Raw genomic sequence first — 17,947 nt, 5'->3', positions numbered from 1 at the left:
ACATTACTGTGTACTTGTGACCTTAAACACAAACCATTGAAGTGACTTCTTGTTTTGCTATCTCAAATATGATGATGTGGAGGCTGTTTTCCCACCTGCCCCACGTTTTGACAGTTGTCTTGGTTTCGACAGATGAAACTCTTCAAAAGAACTTCAAGGCATTGTCTTTTATTCAAGAAACATCTTTTATTCAAGAAACAAAGTATCGGCACTACATAGTTGAAACCAGAAACTAAATTCCCCTCCCCTGGATACAAAGTAACAAAGTGCAATTCCCTCCTCCAATAAACAGTCATAAATCACATTCCCCAATTAGCTTGAAGCTCAGGCTTTTTCCCCAGCTCTCCAGCCCGCCAAAACACTATCAGCTCTGGGCCCAATGTCCTTGGGTTCCCACGGCTCAGTTATTATTGTTATGACTAGCTGGACTCTCATCCCTATTCCCCCTCCCAACATCAACTAATTCTAAAAGCAAAAGAGAAAAGATGGGTACATTTCCATCTGTTGTCAAAGCAAGAACATCCAATGTTAGCAGCGTTGACAACAGTATGATTGGTCAAAACAAGTTCTATTTGTGGGTTGTGATCTAAACACAAACCTTTGTATTTCCAGATTTAAATGTTCAAATGATCACATTTTTTTAGTTTATTGTTGCTTATTGCAATAGAATCCCAAGGAGATCATATATCATATATAATAATGGGCTTATTATATCTATATTTTGATGTTTCGTCTGGCAAGCCTAGATAGATCTATGCAGAGAGAGAATGATAGAGGTTCACATACTTGTACAACACATATATGCAGTGAATCTATTGTATTCAATACATACGGGTGTTGTACAAATATCTTCATGTTCCCACTAAAGCAAGAAAAGTTACACATAGTACAGTATGAAATTTTATTACAAAGTCTTCTGGAAACTAAGCATAATCATTTCAATGAACATCTACAGTCTACTATTGGTGTCCGTTATTTTTCTAACTATTGAGTAGTTATTTGCAGTTTTGATTCCCAATGTTGAGGGATTGTGGGGAAGAGGTTCTCAGTTGTCTCCTTCTTCCACGTTGCTACTGCTGAAATGTGTTGTCCATTTGTTTGCCTCATTCTGAATTCAATAGACATCGTCATAAAGATACATACCCTTTATTTTTTGTTCTCTCACTGGAGAGGACAGAAAATCAAAGAGGAACATGAAAGAGAAGGAAACTATATATGCTAAAGCACCAAGAGAAAATAAACTAGCTTTTGTTTAATGGCAGTGAGACAGAAACAGTAGGAGCAGAGTAAGTGTCTGGATCATGGATACACTCTTCAACCCTTTTCTGATAGACAGAAAAGACTGGTGGCTTACAGTGGTTATAGTACTTGCCTGCAGCTTCATCCTGTAATTTGGGATCAGTTAAACACATATACAAAACAATATATTTACTTTAAGGCCTTCAATTATAAAAGCTAACTGGCCCAAAAAGGTTAGCCTTCAAAGAATGATAAATGAGGATGGGAGTGGGGAGGTGAGATGAACTAAATTTATCTTCTTGATTGCAGTTTTGAGAAATCTAATTAAGGACTTTTTAAAATATCTGCATTAATCTAGACGGAAGATAGAAAATATGCAGTCCTAAAATTGGTCTTCCACTACAATTACACCTGTTGAACCAGTTCCCAGAACTTTAAATCTAGTTCTCAAAAACCAAATTGTGCCCAAGATTAATGATGTAAATAGAAAAACATTTTGACTTGCATTATTTATTCCAGACATATATATTTCAGCTTCCATGTAACCCTCACCTCTTCATGAACTAATACCCATCTGTATTACAATATCTCATGAGATTACCAGAAATACTAGGCTTTGGGGTGTATATCTCATTTATTTATGAATTATTGCATATATAGACTGTCACTATACATAATATAGCAGGTTGTTCCTGATATGATACTTCCCACCCCCATACTCCTATCCTGTAATACCAGCTGTTGTAATAACTATGTTCCCTGTGCATTTGTTCAACATCATGTAATATTTTATGTGGTTGTTGTGTTGTTACTTTTAAGATTGTTTATGTTGGGGAGGGCCAAAAAAACGTATTGAGTAATTTACACATGTTCAAAATTGAGACCAGTCTGATACAGGTTATTGTCTCTCTGAAAATGCTTAACTATTTAATAGAGGGCATGTAACTACTTCCGATACGTTTCACTTTCTAACTCCCAAGCCTTTTTAATAAAGTGATATTATCTTATGGATCAGGAAATCCAGGTAGCTTTTACTGAGTCAGACTGACTGATTGACTGACTGACCGACTGAATAATACTGTCTATTTCCCAGTCTAAAACTTCTTTGAAGGTAGGGAAGGATGCTTGATACTGACTAAGAGACACTGTCTAGGCATTTTCCTAAATTCACTTGACACTTCCAAACTGAATCTGGATACAGTCCTCATAAAATGTGCTATACTACTTAGACACCATATTGACTAACTCCTAGAAAATAGCAACTAATTAACTGGAATGGAGGCAGCAAAAAGCTGAATGTGATGATCATAGAGACTAAGAATATTCAGTGCGGTGGTCCCCAACCTTTACAGCTTGGTGACTGGGGGGGGGGAGAGAGGGGAACTGGCCTGTGCAAATAGTGGGCTGGTGTGGTGTATGTGTGTTTGTGTGTGTATGCATGAGCACCGGCCCACTGCTTGCACAACCTGACTGCACATGCGTGCACACTAGCCCCCACTTGTGTAACCTGAGCTGCGCACACGTGAGTGTGCCAACCCATTGCTCGCACAAGTTGAGCTGCACACACAAGCACACTGGCCTGCTGCTCGTGCAAGTTGAATTACGTGCGTGTGCGCTGGCATACCGCTTGTGCAAGTTGAGCTGCACACATGCACGCATGTGCACTGACTAAACAGGCCACAGCCTAGTAGTGGGCCAGGGCCCGGGGGTTCAAGACCCCTGATTTGGAGTATAGGGTGAGGCTTGGGGTAACTACTCTCACCAGTGCTGTTCTGGTCTAAATTCCAGACTGAAATGTACTGAAATAGGTCCAGCTATTGAGAATGAGCTGAGAGGTTTTCAGCATGCGAATGCTGAAAAATGGTCTTTCATACCTTGATTAAAACCTTAAGGGCATCCAGTTGCTGATGTAACTGCAGGAAATACAAAATCCAAAGCTGGAATCTTATATCAAGAACCAGAAAAAATGACATGGGACAGTTCAATTCAGGGAAAGATGACATTAATTGACTGCACATTGTCATTCTTAGACATCAGCAAATTGAAAAGGACTGGAATTTGATGCTTTCAGACAGAAAATCCTATGGCTTACTATTCAGAACACACATACACACACACAAATAAAGGAGGAGCATTGGAATGTAAAAATGGAAATGTTAAGGAGAAATAATGAAAGATAGACAGTGAAGACACTGAAATGGTAGATAACTTCTCGCTTTTGGAATCAAGCAAAAATGTAAAGGTAAAAAAAGCAATCAACGAATTTGCTGCAGATTAGTGTTTGGTACAGCAGCCACAAAGGCCTTGGAAAAGAGGTTACAATATGCCTATATTTACAAAGATTAGGATAGTTCAGATAATAGTATTCTCTGTGACCCCCTAGAGAAGCAAAAGTTGGATTTGGAAGAAGCAGGATAGAAATAGTATTGACATGTCTGAAATTAGGTGTCGAGAACACCATGGATAGCAAAACAAAACAAAACAAAAAAAATGACAACAAGAAGAACAAATGGCTCATTAAACAATCCAGAGTTCTCACTCAAGGCACAAATGACCTGGCTCAAATCATCATACAGTGAAGTCTAACACATTATGTGAAGACCTACTGTAGCTCACTGGAGAAAGCTCTAATGCTGAGAAGAATTGATACTCACCCATAAATAATCAATTCTTTATTATTTAAGTCTGGACACAGTACGAACCTGATTTTTGGCATGGCTCTGAAAGGCACAGAACTCTGTTTATAGCTGACTTAAATAAAATGGAAGGAAGTTCCTTTTCTTTTATGTATTTAAGGAAGGAAATAGCATTTTATTTTTCTTATTATGGGTGCAATTCCCAAGATGGCTTTTGAATTCATTTTATAACAACTATCCTATTACTCTTGCTACAACTGGCCTGCACAATTGGTACCAGAAGGAAGAAGCAATGATGGGACTATCATACCATTAAGAAAAGTTCTTAAAATATATGTTTGTTCTCTTACCAGATAACAAGGACAGTCTTAAATAAGCACGTAAGGAGTAGACAGAAAAAAGAAATACTGCAGTATCATACATAAGAATTAATAGATAAGCATGCATCTCCAACCTTTATGATATTTATCTTAAATATAATTTTTCAGTGATTATCTTAGTTACAAACAAGGGTTGGCGAATAATTGGTTATTCATTATCCTTTGAATTTAATTATTACAGTGGAAGGGGGCTTCCTTCAAGAGGATGCAAACTCAACTTTCTTTTTTTTTTTTATTAAAAAGTTTTAACATACAATTTTTCCTTTAAAAATCCCCCCTCCCCCTCCCTTCTCCCTCCCCCCCTACCTCTCCCCCCTCCCCCCCTCCCCCCCCCGACTTCCCAGAGCTAAGTACAAGGTATATAAAAAAAAACAATCATAAACAACCATATACTAACATCCATAAACTCTAAAATCCATCACTCTCTAGCTTATATAGGATAATATATATATATATATTAAATATATATAGAAAAACAAAAATAGGAAAAAAGAAGAAGAAAAGAAAGAAGACTTATTCAAATGCTACATGAAACTTCTTAACCCTATAAATCCATTTTCTCCATTCCATAATATAACGTTCTTGCGAAAAATCTTAGGCCAAAATCTACACCATCTCTGCCAGGTCAAAAATCTTTGAAGTCACTCTCCTATAATCGGCAGTTCCTCTTTCTTCCATTACTAAGCTATCAAAAGTCTTGCTGCCGTAATTAAATTTCACATAATTAGTATCCACAACCGTAACGTCCGCAATTATCCCCAACAAAGAAAAAAAAAAACCAAAAAATTTGCGAACAAAACTTTATCCTTTGCTTAAAAATCTTCTACATATTCCACCAAATTTTTATCCAAAAAGCCTTGATCTCCACATCTCCAACATTTTGGCTGATAGTCCGGATACATACTTGCAAACTTTTTAGGATCTAAATGCCATCTATAAAGCATTTTATAAAAGTTCTCTCTTTACGTTCCTAACCCAAATCTTTTCCCACGTGTCCATTGCGATAACTTCCTAGGTGTTCATTGTGGAAGTTCCATAGACTTCTGCTGGTCTTGCTCTTTTATTATTTTCTTTTTGATCGTTTTAAAGCAGCACGCGTCACCCTCCGCTCTCCAGGATCATCCAAAGAAATTGTAGCTTGATCTCCTCCAGCACCATTCTCCTCTATCTGTCCATCCTCAATCTCTTGATGTTCTCCTTCTCCAGATCCCTTTGCAGCTTCCAGAAGTGATAATGAGGTTGCTTTTAAGACGTTATTATAAAAATCTCGCGCCTGCATCACAGTAATCAGACGGTACCTTTTACCTTCATACATCACCATCAACCCAACTGGAATCTCCCATCTGAACCTTATATCTCGTTGCTTAAGCTCTTGCACGAGGAATATGAAATCCTTCCTTCTCCTTAAAATCTTTGGAGGAATTTCTTTTAAAACCAAAACTTCTTGATCAGCAATCACCACTTTAGAATCATAGGCAACTTGTATAACTTCATCTCTAATTTCCCTCTTAGTAAAATAAACCACCACATCTCTAGGCAGCTTTCTCTGTCTTGCAATCCATGAATTCACACGAAACACTTTATCCATGCCTCCCTTTATTTCAGATGCTGGCTGATTCAATACCACTTCCAGAGCCTCAGAAATCAGCTGCTTTAGATCTTCCTTAATATTCTCTTTTAAACCTCTAATTCTAACAGCAAACTGCATCTGGTAATATTGAACAAGACTCAATTCTCTGTCCATTTTGTCTCTTAAATCTTCATTCTCCAGTACTTTTGCTTCTAATATGGCATTCTTTTGAGTCAAATCTTCCACTTTTTCCTCCAATTCTTCCACACATTCAGCCACTTTATACACTGAGGACAAAATGTCTACCTTCATCACCCTGAACTTCTGTTCCATCCTCTCTTCCATTCTCTCCTCCAATTTCTCCAATTTCGCCTCCATCTGTGCAAATTTATCACCCACTGATTCCAGAATTACCTGGGCATGTTTTTCAAGAGCATCTTGTAAATCCTTCGATGTCAATACATCAGGAAGGTGCAACGCCTGCAATGATGATTGTTGTACCGGAGAAGTTCCAGCACTCCGAAGAGTTTTTGAGGGAGGTTTAGCCGCCATCTTTTTCACTTGTGACGCACTTTCACTTTAAGTTTAAAAAGTCCATCAAGCTAGAGAGTAGAATATAATAATCCTCTTCACCTTTTCCTCTTGTACCGCTCTGCCTGCTCCTTTTATTCCATAGTCCTTCCTTCAGGCAGGGGTGGTCGCAGACGCCTGGCTCTGCTCCATGAAGTCCGGAGCAGAGACGCTGACCAGCTGGGAGCCACCCAGGCTACGGGGGAGTTCAATCCTTCAGCCGCCCAAGCTAAAGCTCAGGCGGCCCCGGAGAACTCAACCCCTACCTGGGGCCTCACCCCCTCCTCTTCTCCCAAGGAGGGGGCTTCAAATTCGCCCGAACAGCTGATCGGCGCTGTTTCGGGCGAAAATCACTCAGCTGAGCCGCGGGCAGCCCGGGAAGGCTGTCTCCGGCGCCGCGCAGCCACCGGAAGTCCTCTCAAACTCAACTTTCAATTGAAATTATTTTGGCATATTATTGGGATTTCTCCAATAATATGCAAATCATTTCAAAAAGAATACTTTGGTTACTAAACAAATGGTCCTAGGTCAACAACTACCTGTATTTATCAAGATGATGAATCCACAACAGCAGCCTCAAGACCTTCCCTAGCCAAGCATCCTCTACTTGGATGGATAATAAAACATTGACATAACATGCTTTCAGTGACTCATTCTTCTGATAAGTCAAACTGATATGTTAATTTCCCAGATGTTATCAAAGGCAAATCCATACAAAACCTACAAGTAGACAAAACACTATAACTGAAACTTATAACTGAGATTTATGAGCTTAATTAATGCTCAGGAATGCAGTTTACATAAAGGTAATTCTTGGAATTGTTATGAAATTACTATACCCGGACTAATACTTATGCATTCAACATTGCTAATTCCAACCCTTGCAAAAAGATCAAGTAGAAAAATGGGGGCAACCCTAATTAATAAATGTTACTATACAAGTTAAAAATGGTGTTTTCAGGATGTAACTGGAAAGTTCATTTCTTCACAATTCTTTTGAGTTTTACTTTATCACTCAGGACAGGCTTCCCCAACAAATTCACAAAACAAAAATAGCAAAGTCAGATGAAATTGGTAAGTTAAGCAAATCCTGCACTTTTTTAAACAAACAAACAAACAAATAAACAAACAGTATACGAATTATATAGTAGAAATGAAAAACCATTACATTTAAATTGATTATTCAAATATGTTTTCAAGGTGATGAAGGATTTACATGAAACACTCACAGGTAAATGCTATTCATTTCCCCCTACCATTTTCACTTTGATATGTATTTACTGACCTGTTTTCATTGTTCACGTGTTACTTTATAATAATATTAATTATCAATTAACCACCAAGCTAGATTCAAGGGTTTACTTCTGACCAATAAGCTCATATGCAATTTGGGGCTAGGTTCACTTTCTATGAACTGATGGTTGATTGTTAAGAACCTCTAATGAAATCTTGCCTTGTTCACTGCCAAACGATAAAGTATAAATTTGTATTTGCTTACATGCAGGTCTTCTCTGCAGTAGTACCTGTATTCTAGAATGTTCCCTCCACTGAAATCCAAAATGTCTTACATCTTTTGGATGCCTACTAAAAACCTGACACTTTGCTTAGCCTCTTCTTTCAGTGTTGTCTTTGTCTTTCAATTTGTGAATTTGCTTGGTTCTGCCTTTTTTGCCACACACTGCTTTTTAAATTATTGTGTAGGAGTTGACGAGGCTGAGCTCAAGGGCGAGATCAAATGGGTCATCAATTTGGAATCACTACTTCCCACAAGAGACCTAAGTTCAGCCACCCATGAATTCCATTCACTCTTATCTAGTGCCAATTTGCCTTGACTATTAATAGTTCAGATTCTTATGTACAGGTAGCATGAAATAAACTTGTAGTACTTTTGGACTCTGTCCTGGTTCCTGTTTTCTTGTACTTGACATATTCTGTCATATGTTATTTTTAACATGTTATCTTTGTATTTGAATACTTTTAAATTGTGTACTAGTAAATCACCTGGTTTCATAGGAAGCAATTCATTAAAGTAAATAAATGAACAAAATAATGTTCCATACATCTTATAATATATACCTCTCCCAAAGCCTGTGCCATTACACATGTCTTCATATTTTGGGTAAACATAAGATTCTTTGTAGTTTTTACACATGGGAAAAAAACCCTATGGCCTACATACTCTCTCAAAGGCATCACTGAGGACAAAGAAACACCACTATCTGTATTACAATTTCAGTTCTGGATATTACAAAAGAAATAGCCCAGTTTCCACCCATGGAGAATCTGAGTAGATAGTTCAACCCACTCTATAAGTAGCCTTATCCTTGTGAGAAAAAGACACACACCCTATAAGTAGCCTTATCCTTGTGAGAGAGAAAAAAACCACCGTATAAGTAGCCTTATTCATGTGAATTTAAAAAAAATTGTTTGAGTTACATATGTAATTAAAGTTGGTTTAATTAAGAATGCATGGGTGGGTGCTTTTGACTGAGGGCTCCAATGTCAAAGCAGGAAGTATCAAATCCTTAGATTCTTCCCTCTGGCCTCTTCCACTTGCTTCCAAAACTGTTTATTAACATTTCTGACACCAGGAAGGCCCAGTACAAGATGTTAGAAAGGCTGGAGAGAGGTCATTATCAAATGGGCTTGGAATTAGGAGATCGGTTCCTCCATCTTGGCTTTGATTCCCTTACAATTCTTACAACTAAAAGGTAAAGGTAAAGGTTCCCCCGCACATGCGTGCTAGTCGTTTCCGACTCTAGGGGCCGGTGCTCATCTCCGTTTCAAAGCCGAAGAGCCAGCGCTTGTCCGAGGACATCTCCGTGGTCATGTGGCCGGCATGACTAGACGCCAAAGGCGCACGGAACGCTGTTACCTTCCCACCGTAGTGGTCCCTATTTTTCTACTTGCATTTTTACGTGCTTTCGAACTGCTAGGTGGGCAGAAGCTGGGACGAGTAACAGGCGCTCACTCTGTTACGCTCACTTCTTACAACTAGAGGGTGATAGATAATTTGGGGTTGGGGAAGTTCAGAAAAGGGATGTGGAACCTTTTAATAATAAACCTTTATTGTCAAAGTACAAGATGTGTACATTGAGATTAGCTGAGCCTCCCCCCGTGCTCTCTCCCCCCAACACACAGTGACAACAAACCCTCCATCCCACCACACTATGTGAACCAACTACACCACACACCGGCCTCCCAAGTCAATTCTGCATAAGTTCACAGAGATTATATCCCATTTAAAAGCCTAACAGCCCACAGTTAAAAGCTATTTTTCAGCCTGTTGGTACGGCTGGCTATACTCCTATATCTCCTACCGGATGGTAGGAGAGTAAAGCGATACCGTCCAGGGTGTGAGTCATCCCTGAAAATCTTCCTCACTCTTCCAAGGCAACGAGCCCTGGCGAGGTCATCCAGTGGTGTCAGGGGACAGCTTGCTGTCACGTTCTTGTCTACTGCCTGCACATAATTAGAGCACTCAAACCTTCTTTCCAGTATTGAAGTCTTCTGTGGAATGCCTTAGGTGACTTTGCCCACACCAAGGGAGGAAATCTAATGCAATATTATGTATACCAAGATGTACTTACCGTCATATAACTTTTCTTTTGAAATTATTGAAGTTTTCTGTCATGTTTTTTTTAATTAGAAAAAGAGATGGTAAAGGAACTACAGGGATAAAGGAAGCTTAAAACGGAGGCATAAATGCTTCTCTGATTCTGTTTGAATCACTTACAATGGTTTGAATCCTCCTGAGCAAAATAACATTGAAACAAACAATCCTTGTGAGAATCATTTCCCCTCTATCTCTTTTCCCACTTAAAATGGCTTCATGAATGCTTTTCTATCCATGAAGTAAAAGATATTCCCCCATAAGTAGAAGAATAGATACGTACATGTGGGGAAGGGGGGAGGAATAAGTAACCCATCTCTATTATTTTTATCTTATACCCCAAAAATTTAAGCTTCAGTAGTGACATTTTTTCGGTATTGTCTTGAGACATACTGTACATTGTATCACTCTTTCATACTTAGAATAGTAGGAAACTCTCAGATATGATGTTTTTCCCATAAATCTTACCCAATGATCACACATTATACAGTATTTCCCTTGAAGTTATTATTCAGGATCTGCTAGAAATGTGGTTTCAGAAGAGATGGAATCAGGGTTTGATTTCTGCTCAGTTAAGACACCAGACTTGTGTGCATCATTCAGCAAAGAAAAATTTTCCCCAGGTATCAAATAAAGTTGCCGGGAGTTCCTGAGATAAATGAAATCCTCTTTCATATCAACAAATATTATGTTGGTAATAAGCCCTGGGATGCAACTTAATTGTCAAGAGCCTTGGTGGAGCAGTGGGCTAATGCCTCCTTAAGTAACACCAGCTGCCTGCAATTAGTGCAGGTTCGCATCCCACCAGGCTCAAGGTTGACTCAGCCTTCCATCCTTCCGAGGTAGGTAAAATGAGGACCCAGATTGTTGGGGGCAATTAAGCTGACTTTGTAATAATGCTGCTTGGGGTGTGTGTGAAAGCCCTAATAAGCAGGCATATACATAGAATGAAGGCTACTGCTAAGCTTGTAAGCCGCCCTGAGTCTTCGGAGAAGGGCGGGATATAAATGGAATTAAAATAAAATTATTCTACAACAGATTTCTTTGGTTGTAGGGACTTCAGTCATCTAGTGATCCTTGAGTGCAAGTAAAAATAATACTGTGAGCATATGTCTCTATGGCTTTATACAAAGACAGGGAAAAGAAAGCATGCTCCAGCAAACCATTTCATCCCTTGGAAAGCTCTGGCAAACATATGCCAACACAGGTACTAATAACATGCTTGGTTCCCTGTTCTGGGGTAAGATCCAGCTACAGCAGTATCCCAAAATAGTCCATGAAACAGTATTTCATTTGACTGATAAGCCAAAACAAACAAACAAACAATCCATTACTGGATATCTGAGAGTCATCAGGCACTAGAATAACACTGGATATATTTTTTTCTAGGTTTAGAACAAATGTAATTGGACCATATCATTATTTTCACTGCTACCCATGTTGTTGTAAGCCAGAGTATTACAAAAGCAATGAGTGAATGCAGTGTTCAAGGAAACGTTTTGGCTTTATATCAAGATGGTGAGATATGTTCCATTAGACCCATGTGATTCAGAACACAGCAGATCACAAGTAGAAACAAATGGAAAGACACGTTGTACACACTCTTAAAAATACACATGCAATTCCAAGCCAGCACCACCAGCACAGTTAACTGTTCCACCTGCTCTAAAGTATCAACACTTGGAGTGAAACAGCAGAACATTTTGATTGACCAGGAAGCCTGCAGAGGGTTCTCGACCTCTCCTGAGCCATTTGTCCCAATTGTTTGATGTGGAAAAAAAACTCAAGGAAGAGAAGAGGGTAAACTGACTTCCAATGTGGGAACTCCATTACTTTACAGATTTCTTACAGTGGGGAATTTAGCAAAAGAAAAGCAAACAAGTAGGCAAAATCCTTTGCACCACTTAGGATGGCATAGATAGCTTGAAAGGCTTTGTATAATTAAAGACAGGTAAAAAGATAACTTATATCTAGGATCAGTATTGTCATTCTTGCTAATGCAGAAGCTAGAGAATTGGCATCTAAGCAAAATTAATCTTTCCCTGATGCCCTCTAGCAAATCTTCTTAGAACATTCCCATGACCTCCTCACCTGTCTTCAAGGGGTGGACCCATCACTAATAAAAGTGCAGAGATGGGGAAGAAGGATGCCTTTCCGAATTCTGGATCATTAGTTTTTAAGATTGTCCCTGGGCACACATATGAATGGAAAGGAGCCCTTGAGTAAGTCTCTCTCTTTATAGCCTGGATGGATTCTCAAGGGAGAAGGAAGTCATTTTTAGATTATCTGTCTTTTACAGTTCTCAGTAATCTATACAAGACGTCTCAGGCTTTTCTCTGCTTTCTGTCTCTTTCTCATCCATGTCCTGCTTGCTCAAGCATTCTTGGCCATCTCTGGGTAATATTATCTTACCTGCTAGAGGGCAGTTCAGCTGACAGAGCTGAAGCTTTCGCCGTCTGGATCTGGAAGCAAAGCTTGGGTGATCCGAGCAGCAAAAGAGAAGGGTGCCAACCCAGCTGCAGGTTTCTTTCCCTTGACTCTGATGCCTGTACAGTTTCACTCAGATGCTGCCTGTGCTTTCCGTCTGCTCCTCTCCCTGTTACCGTGGAGAACAAATGTGACAGGCCACAACGTGCATATCAGGGCTTGGAAGGTTTCCAAAATGGTGTCCACTCCAGCAAAGGCTCTGTGGGATAAGAGAAGTCCTGTGGTCTCAGAGATCCTGCTGGATGGAGCAGGGAAAAGAAACCCTTTCCACCTAAAACCACAAGTTCACAAAGAGCAGAAAGAAGTGACAGGAGAGGAGGGAGGAAACATGAAACAGCCCCCGGGTAAATAAGAAAAGGCAAATCATCGGAGTGACTAGCAGTCCTTGGCAGGCAGTAGCTGCTGCAGCAGCTCCATGCTCAAATGAATCACCCTCCAATGGGCTCCTTCTAGGTTGATAACTGAATTAGATGGACTGTTCAGCTGAGCTGCAGAGACATTTTCAGACTGTCACTTCTAAGGAAAGAGTGGACTGCTCACCCGTTGGACTTCAAGTGTTTCCCATCATTTTTCTCTCTCTCCAAAGTGTGGTAGTATTAGGGCAAAATTAGGCAGAATGATGGCAGACCCATTTTTTAAAAAAATCCCAGACTGTCTGATCGTATATAAAATGACATGTAAGTAAGATGGTATCTGATTTTAAAAGAAAAGGGGCATGAAGTCCTCTCTTTCCCTCTGCTTCATCTTATCTCCTAGGGTCCTTTTGTCTTAACAGAAAATGATAGCAAAAGAGCTGAGCTGAGGGGGAAGAGGGTCCAGCAAACTTATTGGAAGCAGCCATTTACAATTTAAAACCAGGACCAGCTTCACAAGGCTAACTCTATTATAAAGTGAGTTGCAGAAGAGTAAGAAATAAGGTCACTTCCTTTCCCCCAAATAACCAATAGTCCCAATACTCTAAGGCCAAAGGGTGAAGAAACATTCTTTTAGAGATTAGATATACAGATTGATTAATTCTCTATTGTGGTTTATAATGTGTTTCATTCCAGTCCAGTGAGGACCTTGAGTAGTTGAAGATCATCTATAAGAAAAAATTAAAACTCATCCATTCAAGTACGGCAAACAATTTCACACAAAATTCCACAACAGGAGGTTTCCCCTCATAACAAATGTTTTCTAAGAAAGGATCTCAAGAGAGCTCATCATCCCGATTTAATGGATGGGTAAGAAGGCAGTCTTAAGCCATGTAAAATGTTGAAGAGGACAAACAGAATCTTGAACTGTACCTAGAAGGAAAATGTTAACTGATGCAACTTTCAAAGCAGAAGGGATATAGTCCTAAATCTAGAGGCTTCTTTCATTACTCAAGTTATTCAGATTATTATTATTATTATTATTATTATTATTATTATTATTATTATTATTATTATTATTATTATTATTATTATTATTATTATTATTATTATTATTATTATTATTCAGCTGAAGCTTCTATGTGGTCATCAACACCATTCCAATGTACAACACACTGCAATAGTCCAGATGAGAAACAATCATGGAAAGGTGCTAACTGATATACTACATGTGGTTGTGCAAAGGCCCTTTACTCGTAGCTGGTACTTGTTCTTCAAGTGGGAGATGAGTCCAAGAAGATCCTCAAGTTATAAACTAATTTCACATGCAATGCAGTCCAGTACCAAAGAGAGAATATTCATGATCTTGGAGGGCTTCTTAAACTATGGTCATTCCATCCAGCTAATATTAGGACTGAGCCTGTTAATTCTCATCCAGATTCAGAACACATACAATTAAAAATAAATTTAAACTTCCTCAAAAGATTTCAGAAGACCTTTCTTTATTGCTAGCAGCTTTTAAGTGAAAAATTGTTAGTGTGATCTGTCTGAGGTCCTGATAGGGCCTAGTGTGCCCTTGCCTTGGGCACCCTGTTGTTCTGTACCAGCCTGCTACCGGCCCTGCAGAAAAGGCAGGGACAACCCCTTTTACAAGAAGGCAAGAGGCTGGAACTAAGCCTGCCAAATTTATGGATACAAAAGCAAACAGAACAAGACACGAACCATGAAACAGGAGCTATTCAAGCGGTTGCCTTCAGCAAACCAGCCCTCCCACGCATACCCCTTTTATACAGTTCAGGGCGTGGCTTCTCTCTGCCTCCTTCCGAGGTGCCCCATTGCCTTCCTCTGTTTACTCCTGATTGACTGCCTCCTGCGTCGGGCGTCCTTGAACAGGGCCAGCTGTGGGTCATCTTCATCCATGCTGTCAGGCTCACACAGCTGGGTCTGCGTCATGACCAGGTGGGAGGGGCCTGGCTGAGGGCTCTCATCAGCAAGCTCTCCAACCCCCTCAGCAAGCTCTTCAACACCCCCCTCCTCCTCTGAGTCGTCTGACCCAACTGCTGAACCCACAGGCTGACCCTGAATCACAACACCTGTTGGTACCAGATGTGACCCTGTTCTTCCAAGATGTGCCAATGAAGAGTGATCTTTTGGCAGATTCTGGAACTAAGTTAGAAACAAAGAAATAGTATTATAAGCATACCATCTACAAACATGCTTACTAGAGGCAACACAACTCTACATTTTTGTCAAAGTTAGCTTCATGCTATAAATAAATCTAGGGACGCGGTGGCTCAGTGGGTTAGGACGCTGAGCTTGTCGATCAGAAGGTCGGCAGTTTGGCGGGTCGAATCCCGAGTGCCGCATAACAGAGTGAGCACCTGTTTACTCATGGGAAGGTAACAGCGTTCCGTGCGCCTTTGGCGTCTTGTCATACCGGCCACATGACCACGGAGACGTCCTCGGACAAGCGCTGGCTCTTTGGCTTTGAAACAGAGATGAGCACCGGCCCCTAGAGTCGGAAACCTTTACCTTTACCTATAAATAAATCTAGGCTGGTCAAGGCAAGTTTCTAGTGGTGGAAATTGTTTGATTGCTTTCCTCTCTTTCTCTCTTGGGCTTCCAGGTCCTGCTCCATTTCTGCATGGCAGATTTGTCAGTCTCTGTTGCTCAGTATGTTTGACACAGGGTTTCTCTTTTATTTCTCCCAATCTCTTCTCCCCAATACATGCCTTTTTACTTTCATTAAAAATGTTACCATCCACCAGTGATAGTTTGGCTTTAACTCTCCTTTGTTCCCATATTCAACAGACTTCGCCTCACTTTATAACCTTGCAAAAAAATGCCTTTTGTTTCTTTTCTCGTGGCAAACTCTGGTCTGTATCTTGGATTATTTGGACTACTAAAATCTTCTCCTTCATGACTTTCTATTCTCTCTTTATCCCTCCTCCATATATACCCAGCATTCTGCTCCCAAAATCAATTGTCTCTTTTATTGCTCTTATTTTATGATACTTCTGATATTTTTGCATTGGTTTCAGACGGACCCTTAAAGGCCCAGAATTGTGTTATTAACTGTTAAGTTGAAGGAATGTGAAAGTAAGTAGTGGTGGGTGGGTGGGTGGGTGGGTGGGTTGGGAAGAACACAAACTTAATGGAATCTTTCTTTTTTTAATGTTAATTTTTAATTTAAAGATCAGACAAAATCTCTATTTTTCTAGTTTACCAAATGTTGGCATAAAATTCACAGAAAGTCATTTCTAACTTCACACTTCCATTCCCCAAATTTCAACTCTACAATTTGTCATCTCTCTCTGTTGAATGGCTATTACCAGTATATCATTTCCAATCCTAAAACTACCAGGAAAAGTTCAGGGTGAATATAAAGAAAACAACCTGAAGTCCATCTTTTAAAAGAACTTTTTAAGAACTATCTTTTTGCCTAGAGCTTTATTTTATTCTAATTTCTCATGGCACGGCCAGGATAATTAAGTTAAGTTCCATTTGGTAGCTGATAATCCAATATGAAGCCAAGACATTGCCTGATTAAGATGAGCTTTCCTGTTTCATTAAGAGCAAGTGAAATCTGCTTCAAAGCCTGACACACAAGATTCAGGCAGAATAATGAATTACTCCTTTTGCTAAACACACCCAAACTGCATCAGAATGCTCTGCTGGGATATTTAACAACCACAAACATGTTTTGCAGATCACTTGTGATGGAACTGGAGAAAACAATCACTGTGCAGCTTCCCTTCAATTACAAAAATTAAAGAGGAAAAAAAAGATGACTGCAGATTTGAGAGATCACCACGATGAAGAGGATCTTGGAAACTGATTCAACTAAACTTGAATTCTAAAATGTGCATAAAAAAATAAGCAAAAGGTAGCACAATGGAGGTAAAGGCACTGAAGGAAGGGTCTTATAGTTCTTTCACTATAAATGCAGATTTGATTGTGGTGGTAATAATTATTCAAGAGAGAGATGACATATTTTAGTAGATTCCTTAGTGCTTGCTGAGCTTGGGTGTTTGCTTGCAGACATTTCATTACCTGACTAGATAACATCATCGGATATCTGACTAGGTAACCTAATTAGGTAAGGAAACACCTGCAAGCAAACAACTAAGCTCAGCACCAAGGAAGCCATAGTTCAATCCTGAGTTACATATGTTCTCTTCTAGGGTGGATGACATATTGTGCATAGGCAGAAATGGCATCTTCCATATATTACAAAGTCAAGAGCTGAGGCTCAGCTTTAGAGGTCAACTGGTCTAGCTGATGGCCTTTCAGCTGGTTTACTTGATGGTCTTTCTGTTGATTAAAAATATACATTTTGAAGAGCTCGGACAACATGGGGCTTCATCCAGATTTTTGGCAAGCATGAATGAAGCCCTCTCTTCTGCTCTTTCTTTGTTGCTATTTGTGTTTGTTATTTCTGCCATCTTTGCTTTTCCCCCAAAAAATGTTATATTATTTTCTTGTTTTAATATTTTTAACTTGTTGTAAATTGCCCAGAGTCTTGGGAGTTTACTTATAAAGAAATAAATGCCATTTAATATTTCTATAGGACATTACTTTGTTGCCTAGATGAAGATAGATTCTGTTTCATATTTTTAAATATGGGGAACTAAACATCAGTGGTTTTTTCATCCCAAGAGGCTGCAGTTCTTTGGAGAGTCCTAAATGCAACTCCAAACCATATTTTACCCTAATGAAACCAACAATGAAGGCTCTCAACCTCCTGTCACATTTTGGCTTAAAGTTAACTTACACAAACAAACAAGGAAACCTGTTCTTCCCCGTCCCTTTTGCTTATCTTACTGCTCAGAGTCAAAGACCTTTCTTTCATTGGATGAACCAGACTAATTTTGCTGCTGAAAGAAGAGCTTTACGTTGACACATTTTTTACATGATGTTGAGTTGCATTCTCAAAAACTGATGGAGCTTGGCATGGTTTTTGGAATTTTTCAAGTGAATTTTCAGCAGTGGTCTATAAACGTTATGAAACTCTTATTATAACTGTTTATATAAGTGATAAAAGAAATATAGATTTACAACTATTTGGGCATATGTATTTTTAAAATATTTATGGTATC

The 17,947-nt window shown here is 39.4% G+C and overlaps 1 protein-coding gene across 8 annotated transcripts in view; it reads right to left on the bottom strand.

Moving 5' to 3' along the window:
* Window positions 1-12,751, bottom strand: part of FGF1 (fibroblast growth factor 1) — a 47,419-nt gene extending 34,668 nt beyond the window's left edge. For 6 of the 8 annotated variants that reach the window (XM_081321155.1, XM_081321159.1, XM_081321160.1 and 3 more), the window contains exon 1: window positions 12,421-12,751. The gene's annotated coding sequence lies outside the window, so the exon portion shown is untranslated. Of the gene's footprint in view, window positions 1-12,099; window positions 12,337-12,420 lie in introns of those variants that run through there. The other 2 variants (XM_081321163.1, XM_081321156.1) reach the window with 2 other exon arrangements.
* Between the last annotated feature and the right edge of the window lie 5,196 nt (window positions 12,752-17,947).

Source organism: Vipera berus (assembly GCF_964194415.1).
Source record: "Vipera berus genome assembly, chromosome: 2".
Taxonomy (NCBI): Eukaryota; Metazoa; Chordata; class Lepidosauria; order Squamata; family Viperidae; genus Vipera; species Vipera berus.
Note: the sequence above shows the minus strand (reverse complement) of the source record. Positions and strands in the feature narration are given on the sequence as shown.